Source organism: Leptopilina boulardi, unplaced genomic scaffold, assembly GCF_019393585.1.
Source record: "Leptopilina boulardi isolate dan_hultmark-lab unplaced genomic scaffold, ZJU_Lbou_2.1 LbouV2_292, whole genome shotgun sequence".
NCBI classification, from domain to species: domain Eukaryota; kingdom Metazoa; phylum Arthropoda; class Insecta; order Hymenoptera; family Figitidae; genus Leptopilina; species Leptopilina boulardi.
The window spans coordinates 387,485-403,126 of record NW_026137854.1 but is presented as its reverse complement, the minus strand read 5'-3'; the positions used below and the strand labels follow the sequence as shown (position 1 = coordinate 403,126).

General features: G+C 32.1%; 1 protein-coding gene across 1 annotated transcript in view; it reads left to right on the top strand.

Moving 5' to 3' along the window:
* Positions 1–15,642, top strand: part of LOC127282261 (GPI mannosyltransferase 2) — a 104,189-nt gene that overhangs the window by 74,902 nt on the left and 13,645 nt on the right. The gene's annotated exons all lie outside the window — the stretch shown is intronic.

The following is a 15,642-nucleotide window of genomic DNA, read 5'->3' as shown; positions in this document are numbered from 1 at the left end:
CGGGATTAATTCTCCTTAAACAATGAACTTTTTTCGCATTCTCAATTCTTGGATCACTTTCAATATTATTACACATTTTATATTTTTAAAAAAAATTTTAATTATATAAGAATTAAAAAAAGGAATTTTTAACTTTTTTTCACACAGAAAAAGAATTTACACGATGTTGCTTCAGTCGTGAAACTTTTAAAAGTGACATCCCTCATTCAAGATTTTGGTGAAAAAATCATTGTAAAATTAGGGAGGTAAAAAGTAATGGGGAAAAAATGTGGAAAAAATATGAAAATACTAATAAAAATATAATGTAGCCAGAAATTTTTATGATAGGGTACATGCAGGTATGCATCAACCTTGACGCAAGAAGGTACAGATGTCAAGAAATAGAAAGTTAGGAAAAAAAATATTTTGAACTATGCTGAGTTAAAGAAAATATTTATTTTAAAAAACTTAGATTTTTAAATATTCATATATAAAATAGTTATATGTAAAATAAATATAATATTCCATGAAAAAAGGGTAAAATTCAAAATTTCCCACCAGCATTGGCGCCCTCTTTTAGTATAGATCGGTGACATCAACCTATGGTAATGTGGAAACTTATCCTTCATTTGTAAGCTCAAGGGTTGGTAAAAGAAATTTCAAAATTCCCGCGAGCAGTATAGATATGTATTAAGAAACTGTTTTGAAAAGGGTTATGCAAATTACATTTAAAAAAGATCCATGCAAATTAGAGGGGTGGCCAAAGGGGTTAATGTTTAAAAAAAATATGCAAATTAGTGGGTGGTGGTAGGCCAAGAGGGTGGACAGTGGGTGGTAATATTTAAAAAGATATATGCAAATTAGGGGGTGGTGGGAGGTGGCCAAAAGAGTAAAAGTTTAAAAAATACATATGCAAATTAGGGGGTGGTAGGAGGCCTAGAGTGTGGAAAGTGGGTGGTAATATTAAAAAAGATATATGCAAATTAGGGGGTGGTGGGAGTTGGCCAAAAGGGTGAAAGTTTAAAAAATACATATGCAAATTAGGGGGTGGTGGGAGGTGACCAAAAAGGTAAAAGTTTAAAAAATACATATGCAAATTAGGGGGTGGTTGGAGGCCAGGAGGGTTAAAAAATTCAAAAATTCCCGCGGGCAACAGCGCCATCTAGCGACAACGTCTGAAACTGCAACACATGATAAAGAAGATCTATGCTCGGCCGGTAAAACAGATTTCTACTACCTGCAGATTTCAGGTCGGTAAGTGGTCTTGAATCCCCATAGCTCTACTACTTGTGTATATTAAGAAGGACTCCCACTAGACGGAGAGAAAAATTAGGTTGCAACAACCAGAGACTCCGGTTGAAACTACTTGACCGACGCAGGCGTGAACGCAAGTACCCATACACAAGTCAGTACAATTTGGTAGCCAGGCAGTTTTGGTCTGGCTGTTTCAAGTAGTATCAATTGAGCAGGAAAAAAGTCAGTTGATTTGCATTTAAACAGTTGAGTTTACTTATATAACAAGCAATATTTATAGGTTGCAGAAAAGCAATTTTTTAAATGCAAGAATTCGATAACAAAATTATGAATAATTTGTTTGTTTATATGAATAATGAATTGTATGAAAAAATTTCTTTTACACTAAATCAAATTTTGTCTTTACTAGAGTATATATTATTAAATAGTAAAGATTTTATAATTGCAAATACTAATTCATGATACTAATATATAAAAATGAATTTAGTTTTAATAATTAATCAGTTAATTAAATTATTCTTAAGTAATTTTAAATTATTAATGATAAATTAAAATCAATTGAGGTTTTCCAAAACATATTTAATTAAATTGTTTTTTGTATGAAGTTTTGAATTATCCTGTATATAATTTTAAAAATTGTAAGAAAAAGGTTAGGTATGATTACTTTATTAAATAGGGTATTTTTAATAGAAGTTTAGGCCGGTAAACAACCAACAGGACCACATGCGGTAAGTAACAAACCTTTTGACGTCGTGGATAGACTTATTCAGTCCATATCAAAAACAAACCGCAATTTGACATTTGACAACTGGTATACCAGAATTGTGCTGAGTCGGCCAGGCCGACTGGGATACCTGGGCCCATGAAGGGCTATAATCCCGATGTTAAAGCATATCTACTTTTCAGCGAAACCACTACGCGACATAGAGAAACGGCAGTGATTTGGCAAGCCTCCTCACTACCGTTGCTCCGGAGAGGAGCGAGTATGGAAAAATTGCCGCTATAAGGCCTTAGGACCAAAGCGGCATTAAGAAGACCGGATGCCCTTCCGGGAGGAGACGGTTAGCATTGCCTCCCTTTGCCCGTGCAAGATTCGAAAATCTTGAACGGGAGAAGGGAGACAAAGTACCCAGCGGGGACCTCGTGGAGGTTCCGTCTCCGAGCTAAGCTCCATCCACCGATGTTCTGGTTGGTCTGAAAAAAAAATTCGTGTACAGTGGAGAAAGGAAATGAAGAAATAGAAGATAGGATAGATAAAGAGAAAGAGATCAGGAAAGGGATAGCACCTACCAGAAAGCGAAAGTGAAGCGAGTGAAGCTCCCACGGAGAAGGGGTGGGGCCCACAGACCTATGGAGATGGATGATGCTCTGCGACAGTGGGGTTTTTTTTTATCACCTTACTCGGACCGAGCAATTCTCTGGAATTGCCAAGCCCGAGGAAGGTTTTTTGTTTACGTCGCAGAGTCATCATCCATCATGCCTCGGTATTAGTTCCATCTGCCGGACTCTTCTTTCGAGGAGTCATGTGCAGGGGAATTTTTACCTAGGACATTCCTCTCTCTCGCCGGACTTCTTTGATGGAAGTCAAGTTGCGAGAGAAGCATTGTCATTATTACGCCATCGTGCCTCCTTTTTATCGACGACCGTCCGCGCAAATCTCTCGAAATGAGGATATCCCGCGCGACTGACCAATTTTTGCGCAGAGGCGGGCCATGTCACCCGCTCACCCAGTACAAGGCTCAGGGCCTCGCACTCCTCAGCGAATGTTGAGCATTCCGCCAGGACATGCATCATGGATTCCTCCGGAGCACCACATCTGCAAGCTGGTCCGTCACCGAGACTAAACCCCCAGAGTTTAGAGGCAAAGTCTCCATGACCGGTCAGCATTTGCGAGACATGGTATCCCGGAAAAATCCATGAGCTTTTCAGACGACATCGGACGTCAGGGATCAGCGTGTCCTTACTTCGCTACCCGTGCGTCTCTCCACGTCTTCTCCGTTGACGGATAGATTGCCATGGCGGAACCCGAAGCGCTTGCGCACGCTATACAATGCCATGCGCTCGTGAAGGAGGAGACATACGGGCAGTACGCCTGCAAGCACGCATAGCGCGCTACTCGATGTTGTTGAGTAGGCTCTTGTGACTGTCAGCAGTGCCTGTCTCTGTGCCGTTTTCAGTTTTCGTAAGTCCGTCTGTGGCGTTATGTCGTCCCATCCGGCTGCTGCGTATCCCGCAATTGAAGGGAATACACCCCGGTAAATTGTTGCCAAAGTCCGGTAGTGTAGTCCCCACTTGCTGGGGGCAGCGCGCCGGATGGCAGCCATTAGTTTTTTCAGTTTGTCAGCCGTTTTCGTACAGTGAGTCGTAAACTTGAGCCCCTCATCAATGTGGACGCCAAGTACTCTCACACTCTTTTTGAGGGAGATTGACTTGTCGTCAAATTTGAATACAGGGGCTCGTATGCTATCATCAGAGGGGTATCTCCACTCTCTGTTCTTCTTTGATCGCCTTCCGTTACGGGGTGGGTCGTACTTGAGGAACACCATCTCCGTTTTGGACTTTGACAACTGGAGGCCATTTGCATCGCACCAGCGTGAGACTGTATCAACAACCATCTGTGCTGTCTCCTGGAGTTTCCTTCTGGAGTCCCCGGAAACAATTTCCGACAAGTCATCCGCATGTACTGCAAATGACTTCCCGAGTAATTCCTCAAGAGTCTCCAGAAGGCCATCAAAGGCAATATTCCAAGCGCAGGGTCCCAAGACAGAGCCCTGAGGGCAGCCTTTGGACGCCGCGCGTGAAATAGAGCCTTCGTTCCAGGAGAGGGTCATCCATCTTTCTCGGGCAGTCTTCCTCAACCTTCCCAACAGAAGCCTTTCAAAGATTTTACCTAGAACAGAGAGTAGACATACCGGTCTGTATGATCGCACCTGTGTGCGAGTTATGATGTTTCGCGTAACAGCACACACTTGGCTTCAAGTAGATTTAGGTTTTGCAAAAATGGTGACGAAATCGGGAAGTGGCATGTTATTCTTCCTTATTTAAAGGTTTAAAAAACGTAAAGACCAAAATCTTAGCTGATCCTTTTCTCAAGTTATTGTAAAATTAAAATTTTTTTAACGAAATTTATATAAGATAATAAGAGAATAATTATTGCACATTAGTTTAATTAAAAAATTTAATGTTTTTAGTAACAATTAACTATCTTAAAAATAACAACGAAGCTATTTTTCTTAATTATTTTAGTTTTAATTAACAAATTTAAAACATTGGAATCATCGACAATTTTCTCAAAGGTGTTTTGAAGAGAACTCGATTACTGCTTTTTTGAATCGAATTAAATAGGTAGGATCGTCAATCAAATTAATTTTGTAACGCTCCCAAAACTTTAAAAATTCTCGGTGAATTGATTCACCAGCCTGTTCTGACCACAAACCTAAACCACGATTTCCTAAAAAACTCAAACTTTCTTGAATGTGTGTTACTGCGACATGGATTTTTAAAGTTTCGGTAGCTTCCGTACCTCTAAGCACACTTGGCTTCAAGTAGATTTAGGTTTTGCAAAAACATCACACATTCAAGAAAGTTTGAGTTTTTTAGGAAATCGTGGTTTAGGTTTGTGGTCAGAACAGGCTGGTGAATCAATTCACCGAGAATTTTTAAAGTTTTGGGAGCGTTACAAAATTAATTTGATTGACGATCCTACCTATTTAATTCGATTCAAAAAAGCAGTAATCGAGTTCTCTTCAAAACACCTTTGAGAAAATTGTCGATGATTCCAATGTGTTAAATTTGTTAATTAAAACTAAAATAATTAAGAAAAATATCTTCGTTGTTATTTTTAAGATAGTTAATTGTTACTAAAATCATTAAATTTTTTAATTAAACTAATGTGCAATAATTATTCTCTTATTATCTTATATAAATTTCGTTAAAAAAATTTTAATTTTACAATAACTTGAGAAAAGGATCAGCTAAGATTTTGGTCTTTACGTTTTTTAAACCTTTAAATAAGGAAGAATAACATGCCACTTCCCGATTTCGTCACCATTTTTGCAAAACCTAAATCTACTTGAAGCCAAGTGTGAGCAAGCGTTGGTCCATGACGCTCTTTTATGGAATGCTCAACGTAGCTGCTATAAATGCTTATATTATTTTTCAAGAAAATCAGAAAAAGTTTGTCAAACGTAGAGACTTTATCCGAAATTTGGGACTGAGTTTAGTGAACGAGTGGTTACGCCTGCGAAAAGAACAAAAAAATCTTCCACTACACATTCGGGATAAAATATCGACTCAAATCAACGAACCTTCATGTCAATCACTTCACAACGTCGCAGGAAGCTACGTTTGTTGCGTTGATTGTCAATTAAGAAAAAAGAATCGAAAAACCAAACACTCATGTACAAAATGTAGGAAGCCTATATGAATGCAACATACGAATTTTTTTTTGCCAAAGTTGTACTGAATCAAAGACAACTAAATCGTGATATATTCTAAAAAGCAGTGTTATTCTTTTTAGTTTATAACGTTTAAAGTCTCAAACTTTATAAAAGTGTTAATTTTATTTTATAAAATTTTAACTGTTTCATTGTTTCAGTAAAAAATCTTAAGATATTCCATATGTTCAGTTGGATATTAATATCTTCGTAAATAAATAAATAATTAATAAATAATTAAGGAAATATGATTTATTAGATACCTTTTTATAATATAATACCAAAAGTTAACTTAATATAGTAAAATCTAACTTCTAATAGCAATTTTACAGTCAGGGCATGTCATGCCCACCACGTAGTCGGTGTAACAGTTTCACACCACATACTCGCCGGGTTAAATGATCCCGTGCTTTTAAGTCGATAAGTAGGATTACTTGTCTATCAGCAAGTTGTAGAGCCTGTGAAAGATTTTTTTTTCTCAGCCAAATATCTGTTGTGTAGTGGTCAGGGTCTTTAACTAGCGCGCGGCGAATGTAGGTTCAATCCCCAGCACCCCATAATTTGTTTTCAAAAGTTCTTGCTCAACAAGCATGCAGTGCTTGATTCAATGTGAATCAAAGCAGAGCAACAATGTTTGTATATTATTTATTTTATTTTTATTCCCAGATAGTAAATTTTTTGCTTCCTCGTGGAGGAAGCTATGTAGTCCTTTCGTTTATAAAATTTTTAAAAATGGTGAAAACAAATTTTCCTCTATATAGAAACATGTTATATGAGATCCTGATCAATTGTCCGGATGTATGTATGTGTGTGTGTATGTGTGTCTGTGTGTGTGTGTATGTGTGTGTGGATAGTTTTTGTGAACACGATATCTTTAACAGGTTTTAATGGATTTGGGTAAAATTTGGTAGGCTTATTTAACACATTAATCTCTCAAAAATGACGAGAGGATTTTTAAAAATACCCCAAAAAAAAAATTTTATCGTCTTTTTTCCAAAAATTTTTTTTTAATTGAAAAAATTTTTAAATCGAAAAATTTAAGGTAATATATAATATAATCGTCTTCTTTATGTCAAGATGAATCGATTGATATATATAAAATATAGATTTGATTGAAATTTAAAGAATTAATGAAAGTTAAAAAATCAAAAATTCTCATTTTAGCTAAAAAATGATGTGTTTATTTAAATTCATGTTTATATATGAAATAATTTTATTCCCTGCATTGAAACGAATTGGTTGGTATATATAAAGTATAGATTTGATTGAAAATTTGAGAATTAATAAAAATTGAAAAATCGAAAATTCATATTTTAGCTAAAAAATTTTGTGTTTTTTTAAAATTCAAGTTGATGAATAAAATAATTGTATTCCTTGCATTAAAACGAATCGATTCGTATATATAAAGTTTATGTTACACTCAAAATTAATTAAAATTTTCTTTATTTTTCAAAAAATTTAATTAATTTAAAACATTTTTAACTCGAAATTTTTTAAATCAATCAATTGAATTGGACAAATTCATTGCTTCCTTCACGAGGAAGCGAATTTTTTGCTTCACATAATGAGGAAGCATAATGTTTATGAAATAAACATAAAGGACCCCCTTCTTGTTTTATTGATAATAATAATAATAATAAATATCTATCTATCTATCTATTATTATTATTGATATTAATAATAATATTAATACTTCTTAAACATTATTTTTGTATTTTTTACAAATATTTTCGTACAACATTTTCTGAAAATTTAATTAAAATTTTTAGGAAATGTTCGTCACAAAAAATAACTGAATATTTAAATTACATTGTCACTCAACTTTCGGTATACATTTTTAATAAATATTTAATTTAAATTTTTAGTCAACTTTTACGCTAAACATTTATTTTAGTGGGACATTTAAATCTTTATGCATTTTTATTAAACTTTGCAATTAAATATCCCCAAGATTTCAAGAAAATCTTTACGAAATTTTTAGTAAAGATTGGCTGCTGTGGGGGAACGGACCGTAGAGCGATTTATGCAAAGATAGAAACTCAGGAATTAAAATGTCTAATTGAGATATATGTCCTGCTACCATTCGTGGTGAAGTTATAATGGCTACAATCTTTCGAAGTAAAATGTATAAAGACCAAGCAGAATTATTTTCTTTCACTTTGTCCCCAACAAGCAAAGAAAAATATCTAACGAAACAGAGCATTTCGGTAGCTGACATTTTTAATTTTTTCTTTGTTTAAATGTGTTCTTTTCTAATAATTGGAACTTTATTAGAATTTTCGACAGACCCATACTGAAAGCATTGAATTCTTTCATTCAAAAAATCTACAGAAAACAATTTTTGATTGTACATTAAGTCATTAAGAATGTTCACCATTGTGTAATTAGCAACTCCTTTCTAGGATATCATGCATAATATTTAGTATTATACAAAGGAGAACATGAAAACCAATTACTCGATTAAAAACACAACGTTCAGAAATGCCAGTAACGGATGGATTATTTAAATCGACGTCTTTGTCATATAAGATTCAATTGTTCTCAATAATTTGTCATCTTGTTTTGTTAAATTTTGAATTTGCTCAGTGGTAGCACGACAAGGACATCCAGAACTGAAAGAACAAATAAAGCCTAATATTTAATTCAATCCTAAATTGTCACCCGTAATAAGAACCAATTGGAAATAAACTTTGAATACTTGATCACCCAGAACTATATCGATACCATTAAGATTTAATTGATCTAATTCGGAGATAAGTTTATGAAACACTATATTCCCATATATCTTTCGATCGCTTGCGTAGAACCAGGCCACTAATAAAATGCTCTTAAATAGTGCATTAACATAGGGCGGGAAGCATGGTATTTGGCAGTATACTGCTCCTAGCTTTTGTTTTCTTGCATGTGAAGTAAGTGGGTTCCCTGTTTCAAATTCATCATAATAAATAATTAGTGGTACGAAGAATTTACCTTTTTCGAATTTTTCACGCATTTGCTTCCAAAGCTTTCCTTGTATAAAGTTGCTGATAATATCTACGTCAGATTCTAAATAATTCATGTAACTTTTTAACAAGTCAAACATCCCTGGTAATTCTAATAGTAACTTTAAGCTTCACTTTAAAGGAATATAATCTAAAAATACTTTTTCCCTTACACATGACACGACATTATCGATGACTTTATTTGCGAATCGATATCCTATTTTGCATTCAATTGGTTGTATCATGAGTCCTTTTTCTTGATCCTTTCTTAAAAAAGACAGTGCATGCAAAGCGCATGAAAATGTATCGAAATATCTCGATGGTCGAAAAAATCGAATGTAAGAAAATATGAACTTTGCTTTCCAGGACATTTAAATCAATATTCATTTTATAAAAATCACCTTAAATTATTGTTCCACATATATATTTTGCATAACTTACTTAATTGCAACAAATATACACTTGCAAAGTATTTATTTGTTATAAATATTTGCAGCTGTCATGAATCAGACACGAACATAACCTACATTTAGTTCAAATCACTTCATTGGCCCAAGACAAAATAGTGTGCGCTTTTTTAAAATAATGAAATTTATTAAATTATAATATAATAATTGTAATAAATTAAATTATTATGAAAATAATATTACCTTGAATAAAAAATGGTTTTTAGTTTAAAAAAAAAAAAATTCAACAATTATTATTATTTTTAGACAAATTTTACAAATATAATAGACTATTATTTTTCTATTTGATACTTTCTCTATAATTACATGCCTTTTTGTAATTTGTTAACAATATTATTAAATATTATTCTAAATCTATAATTGACGCCATGTTGATTTTAGGATGAAAGTAAAAAAATAGCAATCGATTATAATGCAGATTTAAGAATGCTGCTGTGATATAGAGAATGATGCCACACCTTTCAAATTATGAAAGAAAAATATAACCTGAAACAGAAATTTAAAAGTGGTCATGTAAATGCTTGTATAGACTGATAAATTATAATTTTTTTGGTGTTAACACTCAGGTTTTTTATAATTATGAAATAGATAAAAAAATCAAGTATCTCGACTTTCGTTTTTATCCAGTATGTATATACGAAGAATATTCACAAAAAATGAACTACTTTAATGTCAATTGTTTAAGTAATAATACATTTAAATTAAATTCATCAGTTTAAATAGAATAAAATTTCTTTAGGACAATATTTTTTAATTAATTTGAAAGAGGTATAAATGCAATTTATCTAAAAAATATGATACAACAAATATTTTATTAGAACTGCTTACATTTTAATATTTTCTCGATTTAGTACACAAATGTCGGAACCGACTTTTATAAATAAAATTAAATTATTATCACACTTGGAGTTTTATACATTAAACATTTAGAGTTTAAAATGGTCGAACTTTTCTTAATTCGCAAGATTTGCAAAATTTTCTTTTTCTTTTAATGCTTCTATATCTAAAATGAGTTTATTGACAGAACTATAAGGTTTTAAATTATTTAACTCAACTTTGTATATGTATCTTTGCAGAAATGTCCAGATGTGCTTACATTCATTTGGAAAATCCAAATTTAACGAAAACATACATTTAAAGCACGCGGAAACAGCTTCAATAATTTTGTTAGATTTTATCTTATAAGCAATATCATTAACAATCACGAAAGTTTCAGTTCTATCATTTTCTTCAATCTTATTTTCAGATTCGACTTCGCCTTCTTTCTCTAAATCTCCTACAAAAGCTACGTATGGTAAAATCTTAGTGCCCGTAGATGAGCTACATTCTTCTCGTTCACTTTTAAAATCGATAAATTCTTCCTTTGACTACAAAATTTTTTAATAATTATAATTCAAAATAACCGTACAGATTAAAAATATTAACCCCTTGACTGTGATGGTACGTCTATAGACGTACATTCGAAAAAGGGCTCAGACTGCGAGGTACGTGTATACACGTACTTACAAAACAATGAAAAAAATATATTAAAAAGCATGCAGATAGGCACTGAATATACGTTTTCTAGGGTATTTTGAACGCTGAAACCGAATTTGGGGTCAAATTTTGAAAATTCGAAAACCAAAATCCAATATGGCTGCCAAAGAGTTGACAGTTTTGAAGGCTATTTTTAATAATTATAATCTCAGTGACATCCATCGTTTTCTTGAAACTAATTTCACAAAAAGTGAAATCAAAGTGTTTTTGACATTGCTGATTACAAATCCTACGTTATATTTTCAAAATTCAAAATGGCGGATCCAATATGGCGGACTATTTTTCAAAAATTTTAGGAAATTAACCCAATTGGCTTGAAACTTATCACTTATGGGTTTTTGGTGTTGCTGATTACGAATCTGGATTCAGATTTCCAAAATTCAAAATGGCGGATCCAATATGGCGGACTATTTTTCAGAACCTCTCGAGTAACAAGTTTGTAGCAAATTAATTAGTTTCTTAAAAACAACGTCCGCCATATTGGATCCGCCATTTTGAATTTTGAAAATCTGACTTTTGATTCGTAATCTGCGACCCCGAAAACCCCCCGAGTAGCAATTTTGAAGCGAATTAATTAATTTCTTATAAACGACGTCCGCCATATTGGATCTGCCATTTTGAATGTTGAAAATCTGACTTTTGATTCATAATCAGCGACCCCAAAAACCCCCGAGTAACAAGTTTTAAGCAAATTCGGTTGATTTTTTATTTTTTCGTCCGCCATATTGGATCCGCCATTTTGAATTTTTGAAAACTGACATCAGATTCGTATTCAGCGACCCCGAAAACCTAAGTCCACCCATTTTCACAAATTTTTGTCGTTAAAAAATTTCTTAACATTTTGGGCCCACATTCAAGATTTTAGTCCTCACAGCGAAGGGGTTAATAAAGGTATGATTCAAAAATTATTTTTATAAAAAAGTTTCAATTAAAGAAAAAGAGTTTCGATTTAATAAGAACATTTGAGTTGATAACTTACCTTAACGATAAGAATGAAGGAGTCTGTCACGTATTGTACAGAATTGCCGAAATAGGTTTCACAATTTTTCCTTTTGCGAATTAAAACTCCCAAAAGTCGGGAGAGACAGAGAAGTGCAGCAATATCTTTTCGACCTGAAATAGTTCAATACCAAAATTAAGTTTACAGCGCATATGAATATGTACACAAATACACACCCAGTATGCAAAGATACAGAACAATTCTGTAACAGTTCTAGAACGAAAAAGAACAGGTTCTAGAACTTGTTACTAACTGGTTACTAAAAATGTCGTCCCCCTGAAGGAACAGTTCTAGAACAGAATCTGTAACAGTTCTAGAACATTGTTAATCACTGTTAATCCTCAAATCAGTTCTAACACACATTAAAAATTATTTTTGATTTTTTACAAATAATAAATTTAAATATAAATTTGAACAACAATTTTTAAAAGTAATGAAAAACTTATGTATAAACTTATGTACTTTTTGTTATATTTGCCGTCATGGTGACTTTTGGCTACTTTTTTTCTCCAGATTGCGTCAAATACTCGAAATTTGTTTGTAACTCATTTTATTTTAAATATTTTTATAATGTTTTTTAAAACTAGTTTTACATAAAAAGAAGTATTATTAATAATAAAAACTTAAAATAATATATATATATATATGACTTATTTAAAATAATTTTTTCGTAAAATTTTTTGTACGTTTTTAACAGTATTTGTTTTAACAGTATTATTATTAATAATAATTATCTTTAGCGTTAATAGAGTTAGCTTATCAAGCCTCATTATTGTATTATGTTCAAATGTAAAACATAGTAAAACCGATATTTCAATAAATATTTGTTCCTATGAATTTCACTATCCTCCTTATTTATCTTTACTTCTTATAGGCACACATTTTTTACATACCAGAAAACAATTGTTCTTAAACAATGTTACTTTTATTTTATAAAACACTTCTAGAACATTCGCAATGGAACTGTTCTATAACAAAGCAGGAACCATGCTATGGCACAATTCTAGAACAAATCTAGAACATTAGTTCTAGATTTGTTCTAGAATTGTGCATTTGTTCTAGAACATTGCATTACAGAACAGATACAGAACAAATGTTACAGAACAAATCTATAACACAGTTCTAGAATTGCTCTATAACAAAATGATACAAACTGTTCTAGAACACTGTTACCTTTTTGTTATAGAACAGTTCTAGACCGTGCACACTGGGCATTCACACCAAAAGAGAACATTACCTGCATTAATTAATTTATTCTCGATATCGATCAATTTTTCCTTTTCCTTAGCAATGGAAATTATCAATGGAGCTACAATTTTCCATTCGTTTTCTAAATTAATAGCTCCAGACATCGGATAGGTTGCATTAAAATCGAGTTCCAATAAAATGTGTCCGAAGGAAGAACATAAACAATTATGTGCGGCCAAGTAATTTAAACATATCTTCCAACGGTCTCGGTTTTGAAAAGAATCTTTCCATTTCTGTATAACTTCATTTTCTGGACTATCATTTTCTTGAAGCCATTTTATTATAATTTGATGAGAATTTGTCGGCGAATCGACTATAAAAATAATTTTTATAGTAAATAGATTAATCATATAAAAAATACACAATAAAAAAATTAAACAATAAATAGGGGAATAGTGTCAGGGTTGGACACAGTTTTGGTTTTTTGTTTATAAATATTTTGTTTAGATAAATTCAGTCAATTGTGGTATATGGGTGGAAAGATCTACAAAAGAGGAACACTTTTGCTGTGGACCGTAAATTGATTGGTCCAAAATTAAAAAAGTTATAAACATTTAAAAAAAAAAAAAAATCTAGTCAGGGTTGGACTTTTCAGTCAGGGTTGGACACTTTTTGAAAATCGAAACGCATTATTGGTAAAAACGTAAAATAACATTTGTAATGTTTTTTATTCTTATTTTTTCATGTTTATCTTTACTTATTGTTTACAAATTGTAAAGCTTCATGGGTTTAAAAAAGGAATGAACTCAAATTATAAAAAATAACGCTTTATTGTTCCAAATAACTCAATGAAATGATGAACAAAATTTATACAATTTAAGTATTATTTTTCTAATATCTTTGGCACAATTTTGCACTGAAATATCAATAAAATAAAATTTATTTATAAATTGTGTCAAATTCATAATTAATATGGGTGTCCAACCCTAACTGTATAAAGTGTCCAACCCTAACTAGAAGCATCATTTTCGAATTGTGCTAACCATAACTAGACCTTTGCTGCGATTCGATTTTTCACTTTTTTTCTTCTTAAATTATGTACCCCACAATACATTCAATAAGCTTATCTTGCCGAATTCTTGCTTTTTTTACACATTTTTTAGGTTTATTCACAAGTCAAACAAAACTTTTTTTGTCTCTTCGATTGCACCGAAGTCACAAGAGACGCTACTTTTGATTCTCCAAAAATGTAATGCCACAAAAAGTTAGGTTATACTACTAGAAGATTCGTCACGTACGCATACAGGTGGCGCTAGTGTTCTTATTTAAAAAAAGCCAAGTGTCCAACCCTGACAAGTGTCCAACCCTGACACTATTCCCCTATAATTAATTATTTATACAATTTATACTTCTTAATTTTTATCAATGAGTAAATTGTGATAAATAACATTTCGTTATCACTACATAATTTTCAGGATTAAGTCTATATTCAAAAATTAAAAAGTTTTAAATTAAAGTTGCAAATATGTAAGTATACAAACTTTGTTCGTCTTGATCGTTTTTTTTACAATGTCATAAGCAATTAATTTTTACCTGTAGTTTAAATATTTTTCATATAAAGGTCCACCGGCATTAACAGCTTTTCGGGTTTTGGTACTTTTTTTTATATGGATAATAAAAAAGTTCTGCCCAAGTAGCACGATATATCAACCAGATGTCATGGTGATATCACCGAGGAATGTCACCGTGACACCAGGAAAATGTCAAAATGTCCGCCTTACGGTGATATCACACGGTGACATCAAGGTGATATCACGGTGATATCATGGTGATATCACCGTGATATCATGTTGATATATTACAGGGACTTAAAATTTGTAATAATGTAAAAAATAATAATAAATAAAAAAAATAATAAAAATAATAAAAAAATAATAATTTTAAAAAAATTTTAAATCCCTGTAAAATATCAATATGATATCACGGTGATATCACCGTTATATGACTGTGATATCACCATGATATCACCGTTATATGACTGTGATATCACCTCGATGTCACCGTGTGATATCACCGTAAGGCGGACATTTTGACATTTTCCTGATGTCACGGTGACATTCCTCGGTGATATCACCGTGACATCTGGTTGATATATCGTGCTACTTGGGTGCTATTTTGGCAGCTCCTTTGGGTTCATTTGGATCATCTGCAAAGATTGAACCTAGCTGTGTAAATCTTTTCTTGGAGATTCTGTTAATATAAAATTTTATTTATGAAAATAAAGTATACTAAATACCGCTGCCAAGTTGAAGTATGAACTTTTGTGTTCATAAAATAAACACTTTGCTTCCCCATGGAGATTTTTGTGATCAATTTATGGTAACTTATTTGGCATTATTATAATTTTAAAAAGGTGTTAAATTGTATTTTTGGGTATTTGTAGAGATAGATTTTTAACATCAATAACTTCGCAATATTTCACATTAAAAGTTTCAATAATAGGTCACTTGATTCGTTTTTAAATATTCTTCAAGTTGTTTATAATAATTTTAAAGATACATAAATATTTTTTAATAAATATACACACCTACGGCACGAAAATTTTTAAAAATGTGATTTTTGGATTCCTGAGGTCGAAAAACATAAAAATACATCAAAAAATCAAGTTCGCAAAATTTCCGTATTACAATGCTTCCTCCATGAGGAAGCAATATTTTAAAATTTCAATAAAACATCTACAAAATTCGTAGAATTATTTTTAATGCATAGTAATTACAATATTTTGAAAAATTATTTTGTTA